At 44.0% G+C, this 23,456-nt stretch overlaps 1 pseudogene across 1 annotated transcript; it reads left to right on the forward strand.

The window, feature by feature from the left end:
* The first annotated feature begins 11,590 nt into the window (after positions 1-11,590).
* Positions 11,591-12,518, forward strand: LOC308509419 (olfactory receptor 1f45-like; annotated as a pseudogene). Its single transcript has one exon. The product of its transcript is annotated as an olfactory receptor 1f45-like (transcript).
* The last annotated feature ends 10,938 nt before the right edge of the window (positions 12,519-23,456 follow it).

The raw sequence follows: 23,456 nt of genomic DNA on the forward strand, positions 1-23,456 counted from the left end.
AAACAAAATGGTCCATCCGCACAGTGGAATATTATTCAGCCTTAAAAAGGAAAGGAATTCTGCTACAACATGTTTCAGGCACTCAAAAAAGTATAGATCATAATTCAAGCTGGAACACAGCTTGTATTCATGACCCAACTCAAGAAATAAAGCATTCATGCACATCTCCCTACTCCCATACTCCTATTCTCCTGTCTCTCCCTCCCTCTTTCCTCCATCCTGCCCCCTTCTCTTTCCCTCCCTCCATCTCTCCTCCATCCTGCCCCCTTCTCTTTCCCTCCCTCCATCTCTCCTCCATCCTGCCCCCTTCTCTTTCCCTCCCTCCATCTCTCCTCCATCCTGCCCCCTTCTCTTTCCCTCCCTCCATCTCTCCTCCATCCTGCCCCCTTCTCTTTCCCTCCCTCCATCTCTCCTCCATCCTGCCCCCTTCTCTTTCCCTCCCTCCATCTCTCCTCCATCCTGCCCCCTTCTCTTTCCCTCCCTCCATCTCTCCTCCATCCTGCCCCCTTCTCTTTCCCTCCCTCCATCTCTCCTCCATCCTGCCCCCTTCTCTTTCCCTCCCTCCATCTCTCCTCCATCCTGCCCCCTTCTCTTTCCCTCCCTCCATCTCTCCTCCATCCTGCCCCCTTCTCTTTCCCTCCCTCCCTCTCTCTGAGATATCAACATCCTACACAACTGTTCATCACTCCCAGGCACAGTTTTCACCTTTCAACATGAGACAGATCCATGAACAATACATAGAATTTTGTTGCACGTTTTTAAACTTTACATAAGTGGCATCATTCTGTGCACCTCCTTCTATGGTGGTTTTTCTCCTGCCTAGCATGATGCTTTTAAGATTCATCCAGGTTGATGTGAACAGTTTGACATTTCTTCCATTTCTGTGACTATAGAATTGCTCATGGAGTGGGAGGATCATATTTGACGGATGGGCCCCTACTGTGGTGGCCACTTCTCTTTCCAAATGTCCTTGAATGTGCCTCACTGTGCACTGTGCACTCTGGAGGAATTGCTGGGTCGGGAAGGGAACCCTGTCTCTGTCACTGTGTCAGAATTCCTATCCCCAGGTTAGGGAATGCCTCACTGAAGATGCTTCATGAGTGATCGATGAATTAACAGGGATGTAAAACAGGGTGTATAGACTTCCTGGGCAAAGGAGGAGAGAACCAGGGCAGCAAGCAGAGGGACCCACGGAGAAGGTTCCTTTCCAGGTCAGAAGTCATAGGATAGAGGATTGAGCGGCCACTACAGACTGAGCCATAGGACAGGGAAAGATTTGAGGTGGGTCTCGTAAGCTGGAGAGAAGTCCTGAGGGAAGAACATTAGAAGCAGAGGAAACAGCAGGTGCAAAGGCCCAGAGGTAGACCCAATCTTGGACCAAGGGACCTGTGTGGCTGGGGGACCGTGGTGTGAGTGGAGATTGGGGAGATGAGCAGGGGCTAGACTTTGCAAGATATGGACTTTTTTAAACTTCTTTTTAAAGATTCCACATGCGAGTATACAATGATATCACGCAGTGTTTGTCTTCCTTTGTCTGATTTACCTCACTTAGCGCAAGGCCCTGAAGGCCCATCCGTGTTGTCATAAATGGCAGAATTTCCTTCTTTTCGTGGCTTAATAATATTCCATTGTGTACATACACCACATTTTCTCGATCCATTCATTCATAGGCAGACACCTCGGTTGTTTCCATGTCTTGGCTATTGTGAATAACGCCACAATGAACAAGGGGATGATGATATCTCTTTGACATTCTGTTTATTGGATGCATGGTGGCATATAGACAGTTTTGAGAAAAACGTTTAAAGTGTTTCATTTGAGTTACATCTTTTTTGAATCATCCAGAGATAACCTAACAAAGAGACTTGAATGGTACCAAATTAAAACATCCAGCAAGTTTTGCAATTTTTCCGGAAACTCGGAATTACGTGATATCTGTACAACATCCAAGAAAGTCTTCACATAAATATTTTTCATTGCAATGACATTTCTAAACCACCACCAGAACATCACACACCTCATTTGATTGTGTTTTAGATTCAGTAAATTTAATTCTATTTTTTCACTTTTTTCAGATTTTATTTCAGATGTTCTGAAATAAATCACCGCCTTGTGTGCTTAACAACAAACCTTGAACTGCTTTCAAAGTCCTGATTTCCACTTTTTAAATAGATTACGGAAACAATTTTAGCAACACCATTGAAGCTTCATTGATCATGGTTGAAATTATACCGACTTACGAGGTCTGACAATTAAGTTCTCAAACTTGTTGCAAGCAATGTTACTAACCTTTCTTGATATCGGAGGGATTATTCATGACAAACTTGTACCAACTGGACAAACAGTTAACCAAGTTTACTATTTGGAAGTGCTGAAAAGGCTGTGTGAAAAAGTTAGACAACCTGAACTTTTCGCCAACGATTCATGGCTCTTGCATCACGACAATGTACCAGCTCATAGGGCACTGTCTGTGAGGGAGCTTTTAGCCAGTAAACAAATAACTATTGGAACACCCTTCCTACTCACCTGATCTGGTCCCCAATGATGTCTTTCTTTACCTGAAGAGAAAGGAAATATTGAAAGGAAGATATTTTGATGACATTCAGGACATCAAGGGTAATACGATGACAGCTCTGATGGCCATTCCAGAAAAAGAGTTCCAAAATTGCTTTGAAGGGTGGACTAGGTACTGGCATCAGTGCATAGCTTCCCAAGGGGAGTACTTCGAAGGTGACCGTAGTGATATCCAGCAGTGAGGTATGGAGCACTTTTTCTAGGGTGAGTTTGCAAACTTAATTGTCCGACCTCATATGTAGTTTTCCAAAGAGCTGTGCTCTTTTCAGTAAACAGGTTTTGCCATGAGTCTGAGTGGCAACATTAATCCCATACTGATATTACAGTTTTTGAATTTTTATTAATTATTTCCTATCTGAAAAGTCTCAATTACTTTTAACCATACATTAGAGTATTTTAAAGTCTTATATTGCATTCTAAATGCTTTCAGTCTGCTTTGCCAACATTCTTTGACATAAAACAATTTTTTCCTGGAACTTTTTATTATTCAAATGTTTGGGTTTTTTTTAAAGATTTTGTTGGGGAAGGGGAACAGGACTTTATTGGGGAACATTGTGTACTTCCAGGCCTTTTTTTTATTTTATTTTTTTTTTTATTAATTTTATTGGGGTGACAATTGTTAGTAAATTTACATAGATTTCAGGTGTACAATTCTGTATTACATCGTCTATAAATCCCATTGTGTGTTCACCACCCAGAGTCAGTTCTCCTTCCATCACCATATATTTGATCCCCTTTACCCTCATCACCCACCCCCCACCCCCTTACCCTCTGGTTACCACTAAATTATTGTCTGTGTCTATGAGTTTTTGTTTCTCATTTGTTTGTCTTGTTCTTTTTGGTTTATATACCACATATCAGTGAAATCATAGGGTTCTCTGCTTTTTCTGTCTGACTTATTTCACTTAGCATTATTCTCTCGAGATCCATCCATGTTGTCACAAATGCTCCTATATCATCTTTCCTTAACGCCGAATAGTATTCCATTGTGTATATGTACCACAACTTCTTTATCCATTCATCTATCGAAGGACATTTTGGTTGTTTCCATGTCTTGGCCACCGTAAACAAAGCTGCAATGAACATTGGCGTACACGTGTCTCTATAGAGAAATGCTTTTATATTTTTGGGGTAGATACCCAGGAGAGCGATTGCTGGGTCATATGGTAATTCTATTCGTAATTTCTTGAGGAACCTCCACACTGCCTTCCATAGCGGCTGCACCAGTCTGCATTCCCACCAACAGTGTATGAGAGTTCCTTTTTCTCCACAGCCTCTCCAACACTTGTTACTATTTGTTTTGTTGATGAAAGCCATTCTGACTGGGGTGAGGTGATATCTCATTGTGGTTTTCATTTGCATTTCTCTGATGATTAGCGATGTTGAGCATTTTTTCATATGTCTATTTGCCATTTGTATATCCTCTTTGGAGAAATGTCTCTTCAGGTCCTCTGTCCATTTTTCAATTGGGTTGTTTGTTTTTTTGTTGTTGAGTTTCATGAGTTCCTTGTATATTTTGGATATTAGCCCCTTATCAGAGGAACTGTTTGCGAAAATCTTCTCCCATTCAGTTGGTTGCCTCATTATTTTGTCAATAGTTTCTTTTGCTGTGCAGAAGCTTTTCAGTTTCATATAATCCCATTTGTTTATTTTAGTTTTTACTTCCATTGCCTTTGGAGTCAAATTCATAAAATGCTCTTTGAACCCAAGGTCCATAAGTTTAGTACCTATGTTTTCTTCAATGCAGTTTATTGTGTCAGGTCTTATGCTTAAGTCTTTGATCCATTTTGAATTAATTTTGGTACATGGTGACAGATAGCAGTCCAGTTTCATTCTTTTGCACGTAGCTATCCAATTCTGCCAGCACCATTTATTGAAGAGGCTGTCTTTCGTCCATTGTATGTTTTTAGCTTCTTTGTCAAAAATTATCTGTCCATATTTATGTGGTTTTATTTCTGGGTTCTCAATTCTATTCCATTGGTCTATGTGTCTGTTTTTCCGCCAATACCAAGCTGTTTTGATTATTGTAGCCCTGTAGTACAAGCAAAAATCAGGGAGTGTGATACCTCCAGTATTGTTCTTTTTTTTTAATATTGCTTTGGCTATTCGGGGTCTTTTGTGGTTCCAAACAAATCTGATGATTTTTTGTTCTATTTCTTTAAAAAATGCCATTGGGATTTTAATGGGGATTGCATTAAATCTGTATATGGCTTTGGGTAATATGGCCATTTTAACTATGTTGATTCTTCCAATCCATGAGCACGGAATGTCTTTCCATTTCTTCGTGTCTTCTTCAATTTCTTTCAAAAATGTCTTATAGTTTTCAGCATATAAATCATTCACATCCTTGGTTAAGTTTATTCCTAGGTATTTTATTCTTTTTGCTGCAATTGCAAAAGGAATTGTTTTTTCTATCTCTTTTTCTGTGATTTCATTGTTGGTATATAGGAAAGCAATGGACTTTTGTACGTTGATTTTGTAGCCAGCAACTTTACTGTATTCATTGATTGTTTCTAATAGCTTTTTGGTGGAGTCTTTAGGGTTTTCTATATATAGCATCATGTCATCTGCAAAGAGTGACAATTTAACTTCTTCATTCCCAATTTGGATGCCTTTTATTTCTTTCTCTTGCCTGATAGCTCTGGCGAGGACTTCCAACACTATGTTGAAAAGCAGAGGTGATAGGGGACAACCTTGTCGTGTTCCTGAACGTAGAGCAAAGGGCTTCAGCTTTTCACCATTAATTATGAGATTAGCTGAGGGCTTGTCGTATATGGCCTTTATTATGTTGAGGTATTTTCCTTCTATACCAATTTTAGTAAGTGTTTTAATCATAAATGGATGTTGTATCTTATCAAATGCTTTTTCTGCATCAATTGATAGAATCATATGATTTTTGTCCTTTATTTTGTTTATGTGATGTATCACATTGATGGATTTGCGAATGTTGAACCATCCTTGTGCCCCGGGGATGAACCCCACTTGGTCGTGATGAATAATCTTTTTAATGCATTGTTGTATTCGATTTGCTAGAATTTTGTTTAGGATTTTAGCATCTGTATTCATCAGAGATATAGGTCTGTAGTTTTCTTTTTTTGTGTTGTCCTTACCAGGTTTTGGTATCAGGGTAATGTTGGCCTCATAAAATGAGTTAGGGAGTACTGACTCTTCTTCAATTTTTTGGAAGAGTTTGAGCAGGATTGGTATTAGATCCTCTTTGAAGGTTTGGTAGAATTCACTGGTGAAGCCATCTGGTCCAGGACTTTTGATTTTGGGAAGGTTTTTGATGACTGATTCAATTTCGTTACTGGTGATCGGCCTGTTAAGATTTTCCAGTTCTTCATGATTCAGCCTTGGAAGGCTATATGTTTCTAAGAACTTGTCCATTTCTTCTAAGTTATTAAATTTGGTGGCATATAGTCCTTCATAGTATTCTTGGATAATCCTTTGTATTTCTGTGGTGTCCGTGATAACTTCCCCTTTTTCATTTCTGATTTTGTTAATTAGTGTCTTCTCTCTTTTTATCTTAGTGAGTCTAGCCAAGGGTTTGTCGATTTTGTTAATCTTTTCAAAGAACCAGCTTTTTGTCACATTAATTTTTTCTATTGTCTTTTTGTTCTCTATTTCATTTAGTTCTGCTCTGATTTTTGTTATTTCCTTTCTTCTGCTGACCTTGGGTTTCGCTTGTTCTTCTTTTTCTAGTTTTTTAAGGTGTAACATGAGATTATTTATTTGGGATTTTTCTTGTTTCTTGAGATAGGCCTGTAATGATATAAATTTCCCTCTTAAAACTGCTTTCGCGGCATCCCAAAAATTTTGGTAGGATGTATTTTCATTGTCATTTGTTTCTATGTATCTTTTGAGCTCTCCTCTAATTTCTTCTTTGACCCAGTCGTTCTTTAAAAGTATGTTGTTTAATCTCCATGTATTTGTGTTTTTTCCTGCTTTCTTTTTGCAGTTGATATCCAATTTCAAAGCTTTGTGATCAGAGAATATGCTTGGTATGATTTCAATCTTCTTAAATTTGCTGAGGCTGATTTTGTGTCCCAATATATGGTCTATCCTTGAGAATGTTCCATGTACACTAGAAAAGAATGTATAGTCTGATGTTTTAGGATGAAGTGCTCTATATATGTCAATTATGTCCAATTCATCTAATGTGTCATTTAGGGCTGCGATTTCGTTATTTATCTTCTGTTTGGATGATCTATCCATAGCTGTCAATGATGTATTTAAGTCCCCTAGTATAATTGTGTTTTGGTCAATTTCTCCCTTTAGTTCTGTTAGTAGTTGCTTGGTATATTTCGGTGCTCCCTGATTGGGGGCATAAATATTGATGACTGTTATGTCTTCTTGTTGTATAGTCCCCTTTACCATTATGAAATGTCCATCTTTGTCTCTTGTTATCTTTTTCACCCTGAAGTCTGTTTCATCGGAAATCATTATGGCTACACCTGATTTCCTCTGGGTACCATTTGCTTGGAGTGTCAATTTCCACCCTTTCACTTTGAGTCTATGCTTGTCCTTGTAGCTGAGATGTGTCTCTTGTAGGCAACATATGGTTGGGTTTAGTTTTTTGATCCAATCTGCTACTCTGTGTCTCTTTATTGGTGAGTTCAGTCCATTTACATTTAGGGTGATTATTGATATGTGAGGATTTCCTGTCATTCTGTCTTTAGTTTTCTGGTAAGGCTGTGTCTCCATTGTTTCTTTGCCTTTTTGTTGTTGTCTGTTATTTCTGTGTGGTGGTATTCTATGATGTTTCCCTCTGTTTCTTCTTTTATTACAGTATATATTTCAGATTTGGATGTTTTTTGAGTGGTTACCCTTGAGTTTATGTAAAAGAAAGTTTGATATTTAGAGTATTCCAGTTTCTTCAGTACGCTTACTTTCTCTATTCCCATATTCCAGTTCAGGCCTTTATGCTCCCCCTTTTTATGTTTCGGTTGCCACAAGTTGTCCCTGTTGATGGTGGTCTAATAGCCTCCTTTAGTATTTCTTGTAGTGCAGGTTGTGTATTAGAAAATTCCCTCAGCTTCTGGATGTCTGGAAAGGTCTTTATTCCTCCTTCATATCTAAAAGAGATCTTTGCTGGATATATTATTCTTGGCTCATGATTTCTCTCTTTCAATAGTTTGAATATTTGGTTCCATTCCCTCCTAGCTTGTAGAGTTTCTGCTGAAAAATCTGATGATAATCTAATGGGCTTTCCTTTGTAAGTTACCGTCTTCTTTTCCCTGGCTGCCTTGAGGATTCTTTCTTTGTCATTGATTTTAGACAGCTTCAATACAATGTGCCTTGGTGAAGGCCTGTTGGGATTGAGGTAATTAGGTGTTCTATTTGCTTCTTGGATTCGAGGATCCAGTTCTGTCCACAAGTTTGGGAAGTTCTCATCGACGATTTGTTTGAATATATTCTCTGTTCCCTTCCCTCTTTCTTCTCCTTCTGGTATGCCCATTATTCTTATATTGCTCTTTCTGATGGAGTCAGAAAGTTCTTGTAGAGTTCTTTCATTTCTTTTAAGTCTCAAGTCTCTTTCTTCTTCCCTCTGTGTAAATTCCAGGTTCCTATCTTCGATGTCACTGATTCTTTCCTCCATCTGGTCAACTCTACTACCTAAGCTGGATATTTTATTGTTAATTTCTTCTATTGAGTTCTTAATCTCCAGAAATTCTATTTGGTTCTTTTTCAAGATTTCAATCTCTTTTGTAAAATGCTCATGGTGTTCTTTGATTGTGTTTCTGAGTTCATTAAACTGCCTTTCTGTGTTTTCTTGCATCTCGTTCAGTTTTTTCAGAATTGCTATCTTGAATTCTCTGTCATTTAAATCACAAAGGTCCATATCTCTAAGTTCCTTTTCTGGAGACTTTTCACTTTCTTTCTGAGCTATCTTGTTGCCTTGGTTATTCATGGCAATCACTGATTTACTATTTCTCTTCCTAGACATCTACAGGAGTGGCTTCTGCAACAGGTTGATAGGTATGCGAAGAGCTTTTGGAGTTCCAAAGCTCTTTCTGCACCAGATTCAGAGCCCGTTTGTTTCAGCCGTTCTGTTTACTCCTGCAGGGATCCGCCCAGATAGGTGGGGCCAGGGGCGGGGTGAGTTGTGAGAGGTGGCCCAGAGCAATGGCGGCGACCACCACCACAGCCAGTCCTGCTTCCACAGCTCCCTCCCCTTTGCCGGAACTAGTTGAGCTGCGAATCTGTGTCTGCGGTCCACAGTTCTCAGAGCAGCAAATATTCTGTCCTTTGATCCGACACTGCTACTTTATCGCTTCTAGCACCGGGCAGGTGGGGGCGGGGCGAGCTCTGGGAGGGTAGGGAGGGGGCGGCTAGTCTCCGTGCCTGAGGCTTCCGTTCTCCGCTCGGCAGTGAGGGCTTAAACCACCGATTTCAGCCCTCTTCCCTCAGTCTTTGCTCCGAGGTCTGCCGTGAGTGAGCGTTGGGTTTAGCGGTTTTGTATGCTGCCCCCTCAGCCCTGTGGGCCGTAAGCGGAGCCCTAGCAGTCCGAGTCCTTCCCTCTCCCGCAGCGGCGGTAGTTCCGGGCGCAGCGGGCTCCGAGCACTGAGCTAGGTCTCTGTCCTGCGCCCGCGCGGCTCCGTCTCCGCACTTCTCCTCTCCCTCCTCCCCCGCTCGCGCGATTCACCCACCTGAAGGTGAATTCAGTAGTCGGCCTCTTCGTCTTGCCTGTCTGCTGTGCAAGGAGTCCTTTGTGGAGTTATTGTTGTCCGATTCGTTGTAAATTCCAGGGGAACGTTACAGAGGCTCACCTCACGCCGCCATTTTTCTTGTTCCAGGCCTTTTTTTCCAAGTCAAGTTGTTGTCCTTTCAGTCTTAGTTGTGGGGGGCGCAGCCGCTCCAGGTACAGCCACCGTTTTCTAGTTGCAGGGCGCACAGCCCACCATCCCTTGCGGGAGTCGAACCGGCAACCTTGTGGTTGAGAGGACGCGCTCCAACAAACTGAGCCATCCCGGAGGCAGCTCATCTCAAGGTGCCGTGTTCAATCTTAGTTGCAGGGGGCAGAGCCCACCATCCCTTGCGGAACTTGAGGAGTTGAACTGGCAACCTTGTGGTTGAGAGCCCACTGGCCTATGTGGGAATCGAACCGGCAGCCTTCGGAGTTAGGAGCATGGAGCTCTAACTGCCTGAGCCACCGGGCCGGCCCCTTCAAATTTTTTTTAATGTGACACGGAATTCCGCTTGACTACTACAAATTTCCTTTCTTTGAGCCAAAATGGACAAAACATGATTGCCATTCAGATGAAATATTTAAGTATCAACAATTCCGACTTTAATGAAGAGTTTTTGAACAGCATTTGCATCCAATGTTTATAGCCCCCATTAGCATAAACCACCCAGAGTGTTACTTATTAAATTTTGTTTTTTATTCCAAAAAATATAAATTAATTGCTATATTTTACAGAGAGTCTTACCCAGCAGGCTCACTGTTCTAGGTTGCTCTGAGTTCTTCAAGTATCAGATGTGCCAAGGCTGCAGTTCGCTGTAAATATCACTTCTCGTGCTCCCACAAGTACAGCGGAGTGTCCATTGTGATATTTAATAGGATCATTAAAAAGCTTATCCAAGCTTGGTTGCCTTTTCATTCTGGATGTTTTCTTTTAATCTTTTATTATAGACTTTTCATTTGATAATTAGCAAAGCATTGCACACTTGCACCTCACCTAAAATGTACAATGCACAAACAATAAAATCCAAAGTAAACTGTAACGATTAACATTTAAAACCAGAACCAATCTTGAAGTTTGAGGATAATGATAAACTAGCACCTCTCCAGTAGGTCACAGCATTTCATATGCACACAACCACGCTGCTCACAGTGACAAGAGCCAAATTGGCAAAAAGTTGTGCAAATACTCCCTGTGTATCAAAGCTCATTGCAACATTCAACAACAGTTAGCTTGAAATATTGAGCTTACATGACAATTCGTAATGGTTATTAATTTTCCTGTTCTTTGGGAGGACTATACACGTGTTTTCTAGCCTGTGCCAAGTATTTCTGAATTTTATCAATGGGACAATTGTACTGGTGCATGCTGGATGTATACTAGCCTTGGATTAGCAATAGGAGTCATGGTTGTTTTTGACAGGCAAGGACAGGCAACGTTTTGAGGAATGTTGGGGTCCAACGTAGCAGAGCAAGAGGGCAGTAGCTGGAGGGGTATTTGGGGTGAAGAAGGGATTCTTTCACAAATGGAAAAGAAATTTTGGAGCCCTTGCGTCTTACTTAGTGTGGGTTCTCACCAAAGCAGGTTTTGAGTCAAGGACTTGAGTGCAACTAGTTTATTTAGGAAATAATCCCAGGAGACCCAATGCGCATTTGGGGAAGAAATGTGTGAATGAGTAGGTTCCCATTCTGGGCAACTGTGGAGTGACCCTTTTAGGGATCTCTGAGAGAACGTAGAACACACCTCAGAACTGCCTCCCTCAGGACTGATGAAACCAGGAGAGTCACCTATCAGCGCCGTTCCTCGCTGGGGGTGTCGACCCCCAGCACTTCCATGTAACCCCATCTGTGGCCTAACCCTGCTGCTGGGGCCGTATAAAGCCCTGGGGCATAGAAATACAGGCGGTGGGGCTGCTGGTTAACTCAGTTGGTTAGAGCGCGGTGCTCTTAACATGAAGGTTGCTGGTTTGATCCTCACATGGGCCACTGTGAACGGCGCCCTCCTTAAAAAAAAGAAAAGAAAAGAAAAGAAAAAAGAAAGAAAGAAATGCCGGTGGTGGAGGTGAGAAATGGTCAGTGTGTCTGGGAGTCTGTGTGTCTGTCACCAAACTGCAGGTGACATCCTGCAGGTGGGCTGTGGGCAATGAGTAGTGTGTTCACTGACGGAAACGATGCAGCAGGTGGGTGGGAGGATCCTGTTGCAGGAGAGAGTGGGAAGAATTGATGAATGTCTGAATGAACGACCTGTGATGAGATCCAGTGTCCAACGAAGGGGCTGCCCTTGGCCAGGACCTCGGACAGCTCCCCCATTTCCTCTCTGATTGCTACGGGATGGCCACGGAAGGGGCAGACCTCACCTGGGTCTCTGAGTTCCTTCTCCTGGGCCTCTCAGAAGACCCCAAACACCAGCAGCTGCTGTTCATATTGCTCCTAAGCCTGTACCTGGTCGCGGGGCTAGGAACCCTGCTCATCATCCTGGCCATCGCCACTGACGCCTGGCTCCACACTCCCCTGTATTTATTCCTGACCAGCCTGGCCTTCATGGATATTTGCTTCACTTCTACCGCCATTCGCAAGATGCTGGCCAACTATGTATCAGGGCACAAAGGGGTCTCTTATTCCAGATGCCTGATCAAAATTTTCTTCTTCATCTGGTTTGCCGACATTGACAGCTTCCTGCTCACCACCCTGGCCTACGACCACTATGCAGGCATCTGTCACCCTCTGTACTATGCCGTGTCTGTAACACCGCAATCCTGTGGCCTCCGAGGGATGGCATTCTGGGATGCAGACTTCAGGAATGCCCTGACCCACACGGTATTACTGACCTGCCTCTCATTCTGCACCCACCACCAGGTCCCCCACTTCTTCTGTGACCTCAGCCCTCTGCTGAAGCTCGCCTGCTCTGACACCTTCCTCAACAATGCAGTGGGATACACTGTGTAGCCACGCCCATCATCACCCCGTTTGTGGGCATCTTCGTCCCCTACACACACATCTTTGCCACTATGCTGAGGATCCCGTCCGCAACAGACCGGCTTTCTCCACCTGCGGCTCCATCTCTCTGTGGTGTTCCTGTTCTGTGGGATGCTCATTGGAGTTTATTTCAGCCCCGTGTTCTCCCACACGGCCCGAAGAACATGGCAGCTGCAGTGATGTACGTTGTCCGATGTTGAATCCCTTCATTTACAGTCTATGCAACAGCAACACGAAGGGCACCTTGGGGGCCCTTGTCAGCAGAAAGCCAGTTATTGTTTGATGACCACAGCACGGGGACGTCTGAGTGTCTGCACAGAGTGCCCGTCTGTCCTGAATCTCCCTCCATGGTCCCAATCTTAGACATTTTCTTCATATCATTCTTGGCTTATTTGCTTATTTCTTCATCCTTCCAACAGCTACTTACTGAGTATCTATTACATTTTCAGCACTCTTTTAAGGGCTGAGTGTTCAGTAGGAAACAAAATCCCTGGCCTTGTGGTGCTTACACTACAGTGTGAAGAACACATCGTGGAAACCAAAGACACCAGGATTCAAGCCCCAGGTTGGGTTAAGGTTCAGGGTAAGCACCTAACAAAAAGACCCAAAATGCAAAGGCTCAAAAGTCATAAGATTTTGCTAACTGAACTTGTTATTACTTTAGCAATATAGCTCCTTGAAAAGCTTAGCAGGCATCTGGTCTAGGTGCTTCTAGTTTTCCATTGCTAGGAACCACATCCAATGATCTTTCCTAGCCATAGTTCTTGGGTCTATTTCATTTGCCTTGTTTGCGTCCTTGCACTCTCTACATCTTTGTAACTCTCAGCTAATGGGCATCTGAAACCATAGCCTCCTGTGAGAGGCGTGATCTCTATTTATACTGTTTTTGGGAACAGGAAGCTGTTGGCTCTTCCAATTTTGTGATGTTTCTAACTGAAAAGTGGCCAATTCTTGTCTAAGATTATCTTATTCTTGCAATTCCTTGCTACAATCACCAAGGAGCAGTCAACTCACAGTGACATTCTAGCTCTTTCCAATCACTTCTAGAGACACAGGCTCTGTAGATACATAATCTACCTCTCAGGTTATCACAGGTGATGGTATTACCAAATGTTGTTCTTTGGTATAACAAAGGTCACCAGCTTTCTAGCCTGCAATATATGTTCTTACCACCAGACCACTAAGCTGATGCAACTAATTTTTCATTTTTGTGATGGCACCATCCACTTCTGGTTCTAATTTTTGTATTAAAATAAATAAACAAAGTAGTAGTTTTCTAGGGCTTCTGTAACAAACGACCACAAACTAGATGGCTTAAATAACAGAAACGTGTTCTCTCACAGTTCTGGAGACCACAAGTCTGAAATTAAGGTGTCAGCAGGTTGGTTCCTTCTGCTGCTATGAGGGAGAATCTGTTCCAGGCATCTCCCTTAGCTTCTGGTGGTTTGCTAGCCACCTTTGATGTCCGTTGACTTGTAGATATCTGCCTTTATCTTCACAAGGCATCCTCCCTGTGTGCATGTCTGTCTCCAAATGTCCCCTTTTTATAAGGACACCAGTTATCTTTGAATAGAAGCCCACACTACTCCAATATGATCTCATTTTAACTATTATATCTGCAACCGTCCTACTTCTAAACAAGGTTACATTCTGAAATACTGGGGTTTGGGACTTCAACATATGAATTTGGGAAGGGAACATAATTCAACTCATAACATTTGCTAAAAAGAAAAAAGAAAGACTCTAAAGGAATAGGACTCAAGCAAGGTAAAATTTGTCTTTCATGTAACAAAGTTCTAGGTCAGTGGGTGACTGCTCTTTTAAGTCATTTACAGACCCATGTTCCCTATGTCTTATTTCTTGCCTATCTTCCAGGGCATTATTCTTGTCTATAAAATTGAAATTGTGAACTCTAGATTACAAAAAATATAATCAGAGAGCACAGGGGAGGCAAGTCTGTGATCTTGAAGTGCCATGTTGTGGGGACAGAGCCCCAGAGAGCAGTTTCCAGCACATAGAAAGGTGCTGGCTCAGGTAGTAGATGGTCATCAGCTGTGACTAGTTAGCCATTAGCCACTGATATAACTGCCGCGGCTAAGCTAGTAAGATGGTGGTGTATTGGTGTGGCGTCCGAGCATGGCATGGTGTGGCAGAGTGTGAATTATGGATTGCAGAGAGGCGGATTACAGCTAGCAAGTGAGGTCGGTTGGCAGAGACAAGTGGACCACGGGTTTCAGATCTTGTGGCTCCTGCTGCCTGTGTTTCCAACCCAGCCACCAGCGAGACTATAGTGGTATGACTCCCCTACTTATGGCTCCATGGGTGTTCCTGTTTGGCCTCACCATATCCTGTGATCTTATGTGGGAAGCGGGACTAGAGACCCTGCCTGTCACCCCACATGACACACTTTTGTATTTCTCACTTTTCACACCAGGTTACACCTAGCTGCAAGAGAGGCCAGGAAATGTGGCATAAATGGTCAGCTGTGTTGCTAGGTTGTGATTCTGTTATTACAGAAGAAGGAGAGAGTGGATTTTTCTGGAGAGCTAGCAGTCCACGTTCCATGCCTCTAGCCACCAAATACAGGCATACCTCATTTTAATGCACTCCACAGATATTGCATTTTTTACCAATTAAAAGTTTGTGGGAACCCCGTGTCAAGCAAGTCTTTTAGCGTCATTTTTCCAAAAGCATTGGCTCACTTCGTGTTTCTGTGTCACATTTTGCTAATGCTTGAAATATTTCAAACATTTTTATTGTTATATTTGTTATGGTGCTCTGTGATTGGTGATCTTTGAGAAATCATTTACGAACAGAAGAGTCAGTCCATGTAGCAAGCGTCATTGTTGTCTTATTTTAAGATATTGCTAAATATATGTGCACAGAGGAGAAGGTGATATACACTTAAGAAGAATGTGTATTCTGCTGTTGTTGGGTGGAATGTTCTACAGATATCTATTAGGTCACGTGTGTTTTAGAGTTATGAAAGTCTTCCATCCTTGTTGATCTTCTATGTAGGTTTTCTGTCCATATTGAAAGTGGGTTGTTGAAGTCTCCAACTATTATTGTTGAATTGTCTTCTCCCTTCAATCTTTCAATTTGGGGCTCATGAGGTATATATATTCTTTAGTTGAGCTGTCATGGCTGCCTCGATGTCCTGAATCGATTAAAAACATTTAGCTTTCATGGTCATTTTGACTTTGGGGAAGAGCCAGAAGTCTCACAGTGCCTGATCTGGTGAATAAGGTGGATGAGGACACACCGTAATGTTATTATTTGACAGAAATTGCTGTACCAGAAGCGATATGTGACACGGAGTGTTGTCGTGATGGAGGATGGAGTAAAGACACTCACGAAAGAGGACTTCCAGAACTGCTTCAGAAAGTGGCAAGAATGATGGGATAAGTGTGTTTGAAGCGAGGGGGCCTATTTTGAGGGGGATTAATGGCAATGTGTCTTTTACTGTAATAAATTTTTTAAATTTAATCATTCAGAAAAAAAGAAATTGCTACAGTCACCTTCAGCAACCACCACACTGATCGGTCAACAGCCACTAATATATCAAGGCAAGACTCTCCACCAGCAAAAAAGATTATGCCTCTCTGAAGACTCAGATAATAGCAGTTTTTTAGTAATACAGTATTTTTTAAATTAAAGTATGGCCATTTCTTTTTTACTCATAATGTTATTGCACACTTAATAGACTAAAGTATAATGTAACATAACTTATATGTACTGGGAAACCAAAAAAATCCATGTGACTCACTTTATTGAGATACTTGTTTTATTGTGGTAGTCTGCAACCAAATCTACAATATCTCTAAGGTCTTGTTAATGAAAGCATGCTTCTTTCCACCCATGCAATCCACTTATACCCACCTTGAAGGAGACAACCTGAAGTCCCATCCAACCAATGCATTCAGCTTAGAGTCATCAGGGTGGAAAGTTTCTCCCATGATCCAATAATTTATAAATGAAAAGTCCATTTATCTCACACAGTGCACAATATGAGACCAGCTGCTTGTCCTTAATAGAAATCCAATCCGACAGGGCAGGATTTGTTTAAGAATTCCTTGCTACGAAGTGGAATAAATTCTTTGGCTCTCTGCAGGAGAGCCCATTGTCTGTTGTTCACTGTGATCTGTGGTTTTGCCATCTGTGGGGACAGAGTCCCAGAGGCCCAGAGGCCCTCTTGGCCTCGCCGAGGAGGGGAGGGTGCTGGCTGGGGTAGTGGATGGCCGTAGGCTGTGACTGGTTGGCCATTGGCTGTAGCCAGTTAGCCAATTGGCTGATGATGTAACTGCTGTGACTGCATTGGTTGGTTGGTTGGTTGGTTGGTTGGTTGGTTGGTTGGCAGGCAAAAAAGCTGATGGCGGGTTGCGGATCATATGGATCCTACGTCATGTGTCTCACCCGGCCGCCAGGGAGGATATAGTGGTATGACTCCTCTATCTATGGCTCCATGGGTGTTAAATGGTATGGGGGACTGACCTCTCCATATCGTGTGTTCTTATGTGGGGAGCGGGAGCTGAGACCCCTCGTGACACCATCTGAGGTGATCTTCTTTGTTATTACCCTCCATGATTATTACCCTCACATTTGAAGTGAATATGGTGGTTGAGTCCTGTTTTGGGGACTTTACAGCCGTCATAGATTGATTCCTCCACGCAGATTACAGACCTGGAGAGCATTTTAAGGCTCAAACAGACACAAAGTGGGCTCATGGTTTCAAGATAATTCTCTAGAACACTTAGTAGGCTATTTGTTTCCATTCAGTAACCACGCCCAAAGTTCCTTCATTCCTTGTTACATTCCTTGAATGACTCACGTCTATCATGTTCAGAATGGCTGACTGAGGTAATTTGATACAAAAGTCTCAGCCTATCCATAGTGATGGCATCAACTGGACTACTTTCAGCAGCCCCCACGGACATTTCCCCATCAGAGCTGAGTTTATGCTGTGGCTGGACCAGTTCTTGATTGCAAGACACACCTCAGCAACAACCATCAGGGAACTTTGAAAAAATAAGGTTTATTACTCACAGGTCCTAGAGGGTATGTGGCACACCTGGGGTCCACACTGCAAGGTCGTGGGGGGAGAGAGAAAGAGAGAGAGAGTAGACCTAGGGCTCTGCCTTTATTGGGGTCTGAGTGGGGTGTCTAAGGTTTTGTGGATTAAGTCTTTATTGGCTAATTTAAAGCGTAAGAGAGGAAATTCGGGTGCAGGAAGGGAAAAGCAGGGTCACTTACGCGGTCAGTTATCTAGGTCACATAGGGCTTTCTGAAAGAGAAATCTTTGTGGGTGGGGGTGGCCTAATTCTTTATCTGGTTGTTCTGCTAGTTAGTATCTGTGTCATAGAGCTGGCAAGATGTTTATTCAAGATGGATGAATTATTATTCAGCCATAAAAAAGAAAGAAATCCTGCCATTTGCAATAACGTGGATGAACCTTGAGAGCCTTATACTAAGTGAAATAAGTCAGACAGAGAAAGACAAATACTGTTTGATCTGTTATATGCTTATATGTGTATCTACAGAGAACATATCGGTGGTTGCCAGAGGCAGGGGATGAATGTTAGGAAAAATGGTAATCAAAAGGTACAAACTTCCAGTTATAAAATAAGTAAATTATGGGGATATTATGTACAGCATGATGACTTTAGTTAACAATACAGTATTGCATATTGGACAGTTGCCAAGAGAGGAGGTCTTAGAAGTTTTTCTCACAAGAAAAAAATTGTAACTATGTGTGGTGATGGATGTGAAGTAGAGTTATTGTGATGACCATTTGGCAATAGATACAAATGTCGAATCACTATGTTGTACACCTGAAACTAAAGACAAAACAAAACAAGTAGAGCTGTTATTTAGGACAGGAGTCAGCCAAAAGTGGCCCACCACCAGTTTTTGTAAATAAAGGTTCATTGGAATACAGCAACAATAAAAAAGTAATTTAATTTAGAAATATAGAGAGATTTCTCAGAAAAAAAATACTTTTTAATCCAAATAAAGCAGCTTTGCTGGATGCCCGAGATGTGGGTCCTTCCAAAAAGGAGTGGTTCTCAACCAAGAGAATGATTTAACGGCACCCCGGGGACATTTGGCAACGTAAAGAAATAGTTTTGGTTGTTATGACTGGGGTGCTATTGGCATCTAGTGGGTAAAGACCGGGGCTGCTGTTCAACATCCTATATGCACCGGACAGTCTGTGACTGTAAAGAATGGCCTGGCCCCAAATGTCAACAGTGCCAAGTTGGAGAAATCAGCCTTAAAGCCTGGCATGCTTTAACTCTTCACCACCCCAATCTGCACCAGGTCAGAAAGGCAGCCGCAGAGGTGGGACCTACACAGGCTACATCCAGAATCCCACGAGAGACACATGGCTGACAGGTTGCCTCACAGACAGAGCAAGTAGGTATCAAGAATTAAAAAGGGTCTCGGAGTTCCCTTACTTTCAAGTGGATAATTTAACCTGCCGTGGTTTCCCCAATGCTGACAGAAGATACGAGATTCCTAGGTCAGAGACAAAGGACTTATTCACAGCACAGCAGGCAGCATAAACTTTGTGTTTGCTGGTTCCTCTCAAGTCCCACAGGGACAACACATGTGAACCCACATTGGCACTGGATGGACATTGGGTTTGCATTGAATCTCTGAGCTTAGAAACCCCAGTCTTTTCAAGGGGACTGCAAACAAACTTGCTCTCCCTTTATCTCAGAGGAGACATTCATCTTTATTATATGGACAGCAAACAAATCTGCCCTCTGTGCCACAGTAAGAAACTTTACCTTCCAAGGCTGTTTGCTATATAAATATGTTTGAAAATATAGCTGGAACAAAAGCTGTCCTCACCCCTGCTTGTGATGTGAGTTATATGAAAATACTAGAAACTCAGGGAAATTGTCTCCCAGTAGTAATAGCACTGACACCCAATGGGCAGTGGCTGTCATATGTAAGGGTAGTTTGGGCCAGAAGTCACACATATGAGGCTGTTTAGGGTATAATGGAGTGGTTCAGTGTGTAGGCTTGAGTTAGACAGACTGTGTTCGAGTCCTGGTTCTGCTACTTCTTTAGCTGTACGACCGTAAGCAAGTTACTGTACTGTGACCTCTCTGTGCTCCAGCTTCTCCTGCAGTAAAATGAAAACAACAATAATCCCTATCTCATAGAGTTATTGTGAAAATTAATATATGAACTTATATAAGGTACTTGGAATAGCGCGGGCAGGTTGAGGGCCATGTCAGTGTTAATTATAATTATGACTAATTATCATGACTATGCTGCAAAGCTTGAGTCATGCCTGTTTTTCTGCATTTGTGGGCAAGCTGTGTAACCCACACAGTGCCCTTGGAGTCTGTCTCAGAGAATTCGAGGAGGGCACCAGGGCCTTTTGCTCACTCCTCCCAACACTGACTTAATAAACAGGGCTGCAGGGCTGGAGCAGTAGTGGTTTCAGGTCCAGGCAATCAGAGGGACTCAGGTTCAAATCCTGCCTTTGCCATGTGCCAGGTGTGTGACTTTGGTGAGCAACTTCCCAGCTGAGGACCTACAAGTACTTCCTGCACATTTCTGAGTGAAAGGAAAGTGAATCCCCTATTCCCGCCACCCTACACGCCCCACGTGACCTGCTCAGGTCACACTGACTCATCCTTAGCCTGTGTCATTGTGATTCTCATAGTCATATTATTAATGAGCAAGACTCCATTGGGTACTAGCTGAGAACATCTTTGCTCTTTTCCTCCAGCACTCAATAAATTCATTCTGGCCCGGCCGTCTCTCTGAATGCCTCAAACTCCAGGAGAGACGTTGGTGGGCGTGGGCAGGGGCACCCCCATACTCTCCTCTGTCATCTGACCTTTGCAGCCTCATCCAAGGCACACTCAGTCCCTTCCACCTGTGGTCTTCGCATAGGTAACACTCATCTCCACCACCCCCACCGTCACACCTTTCAGTCCTCCAGGCATCCCCTTCAACTGCCACCTCCTCAGGGAAGCCTTCCCTGACTTCCACCCAAGGCTCATTAGGTCCCCGTGTTGCATATTCCATTAACATTTTTATTCAAAACTCTTGGTGCTGCCCAGGTCCCCTCAGCTCCCATTGTTCTCCACTCCACTGCAGTCCTACCCAGGATTCCTTCTTCCAGCAACGGTAGGTCTTGGGGTGGGGTGGGGTTTTTTGTTTGTTTGTTTGTTTTTTTCCAGCTGCTGTGGAGGGCACAACCACCCATGCAAAGTCAGGCCAGAAGGGCAGAGGAATCAACAACCGCCGGCCTGCCCAATCAGGCTGCTGCCTTTAAGGAACGAGGATAGGGATTGGTGGATAAATTCCAGCTCCCACGCCCCTCAGCTCTGGAGACCCTGAAGAGTCTGCTCTCTGCTGTCCCCGAGAGGTCCCCGGCGGGACTGCGCCCCAGTTGTCCAGAGTGGTAACTGTCTTCATTACTGCGGTTACTGGCCACATTCCCTTGTTTGTCTCACCTCCTACCCCTTACCCGGTGTAATTACCTCCCAAATAAATTACTTGAATTACCTCCCGAATAAATTACTTGCCCCCGAATTCTTGTTTCAGCATCTGCTTCGAGGGGAGCCCAACCTCAGACACCAGTTTGCCTTATCCTAATGAATTTCGTAACTGTTTGCAGGTATTGGGCATTTTTCCCCTCTGGCCTGAGTCATGTCCACCCTAGTGTCTCCAAAACCTGTGCACTGCCTGTCATGTAGTAGATGCTCAATAAATGACCCTGAGTCTCTTGCCTATGAGGTGGCCAGGATGATAATGAGGAGCTCTGCCCCACTGGGGTCCTCAAAAGCCCCCATTTGGAGAGCTACAGTGTAGGAGGGGAGCTTTCTCCTCCCAAGCTATAAATGGCAGCTTCCACCTGCCTCATGCCCCAGGTCACACAGACTGAACAGCTGGGTCAGGGCCCCCAGGGGCCAGGAACCTGAGATGACCTTTCAGGCCTAGCCAGGATTTCTGGTGTGTCCTGAGGCAGGTACATGGAGAGGAGGTAACTCTAGTCCTAAGTCTGCAGCGTGGGGGGGTAGAAGTGGCACAGCTAGTACTAAAGCCATTCCTAGCTCCCCTCTTCCCTCTCAGGCATTAGATTCCTCCTCCGGGAGCTCCCTGAGCAGGAGACCGGTCCAGGGACAAGGGTCTGCCCTACAAGGCCACAGAGCGAGTGGGCATCTCCTGAGGGAGGGATCCTTTTCTGAGCTGGTGGTGTCAGGCCTGGAATTAGCCACACCACCTGTGGCACCTCCCTGGGGGTGTAGGAGTGAGCTGACCTCTGATGACTCAGCCTGAGACAGTCAGGGAATGTTGGGGGGAAGGCATGGTGGGGAGAGATATTAGGACCTCTCTGCAGCTCTGTTCTAAAGTCAGCTTGGTCACAGGCTGGGTGACTCTGGGGCCATTCTGGACCTCAGCTTCCTCCTCTATAAAGTGAGAACAAAAACAGTCCCCTGCCCCTTGGGGTTCAGGGAGGCTGAAGTGAGATGCTGCAAGTCAAGTGCTCAGAGCAGCATCTGGTACATGGTGGGCACTCAGCAAACAGGATTCTATTATCTACCTCTGTACTCCGCACAGCCAGGACATGGGGAGGGGGATGTAGAACAGAGTTGGGAAGAGTCTGGGCTGGACCTTCTCGGCTCTCCAACATAGAGAGAAAACAATGTCCTCAGAGCATAAGAGAGGTTCCAGAATGTTCTGTTTGCTACCATTTTCACCCCCATGCCTTTGGGTGGGAAGTTCTAACCATGAGAAACAGAAGGAAGCTAGCTAGCTTAAGTGGCAGTAAAGAAATCAGGATGGGGCACAGGGAAGCTGAGAACTCTGGATCTTGGCCTGGCCCCCAAGGTCCCCCGTTGCACTGGCCACTGCCCAATCTCTCTTTATCCCACTCCCTTCCTTGGCTTTTGGCAGGAAACATGCAAACCTCACTACCTCCACCCCATCACACATAGAAGTCTTGATGCTGGGCTGGGGGTTCAGGGCACTGTCCAGGAAGGCTTCCTGGAGGAGGAGCCATCTGACCTGGGCTTTGAAGGATGAAAAGAAGTTTCCTAGTTCAAGAAGTGAGTGTGTGTGTGTGTGTGTCAGAGTGTGTGTGAGTATTAGGTTGGTGCAAAAGTAATTGCGGTGTTTGCAATTATTTTTAACCTTTTAAACCTCAATTACTTTTACAGCAACCTAATATATAGAGGGGGATTGTTCATTTTAATTATGAAGGATTTTCTGATCTTCAGAGGCCCACAGATAAGACCAAGGCACAGTCATGTCCCAAAGTAGCTCCCAGTCGCAAAAGGCGACCAAATAATAAGAGTAATGGCTCCCACATTCTGAGCAAGTGCTGCTGGGCCACAGCACAGGAAAGGCACTCTGTGTTTGTGAAGCACATGGATGAGCAAACAGATCTTTCAAAAGGCAGTGAATCCTGCCCCAGTTGCTGGATGAGACAGGGAAGGTACAACGGGCAGAGAGGACCTGGTGCAAAGGCCTAGAGGTGGGAAATGGCAGCCCTGCCTGGGAAGCTGTGGGAGGAACTCTGAGCTCCGAGTGGGGTGAGTAGGAGTCTTGAGTGAGAGGCTGAAGGGCTAAGGCCTCCTGGAGCTGAGGGTGCTGGGGCGTCACAGCAGGATTCTGAGCGGGGGAGAAAGAGGTCAGCGTCTGATCCGGGCCTGCCTTGGCCTCTCGGAGTTTCTGAGAGAAAGGTGGCTTAAGTCAATATCACCCTGGCGAGCTGGATCCACAGCGGGAAGGGGAGATGGTGAAGAGGCAGGGAGCCATAAAGAGAGAGAAGGAGCGAGAGGGGAACCTGGAGAGATAGAGAAGGACAGAGACAAAGCGATACAGAGAGAGAGAAAGAGGTGGGGAGACAGAGAGAGCGAAATGGAGATAGACACAGAGACATAGAGACACAGAGACAAAAAAGAGAAATAGAGGCACACAAAGAGAGAGACAGAGAGATGGAAGGAAACAGATAAAAAGAGAGATGGAGAGAGACATAGAGACAAAAAAGAGATGGAGACAAATTGAGAAATAGAGACAGAGACAATTACTGAAAGAGAGATGGAGAGAGACAGAGGGATGGAGAGAGACACAGAGACAGAGAGATGGAGAGAGACAGAAACAGTCACCAAAACAGAGACAGAGGGAGAAGATGGTGAGACAGACACTCCAGAAAGAGGTCCCTGTGGCCATAGCAAGAAATGGGATGGGTCTG

The sequence above is a fragment of the Rhinolophus hipposideros genome (genome assembly GCF_964194185.1).
Source record: "Rhinolophus hipposideros genome assembly, chromosome: 16".
Taxonomy (NCBI): Eukaryota; Metazoa; Chordata; class Mammalia; order Chiroptera; family Rhinolophidae; genus Rhinolophus; species Rhinolophus hipposideros.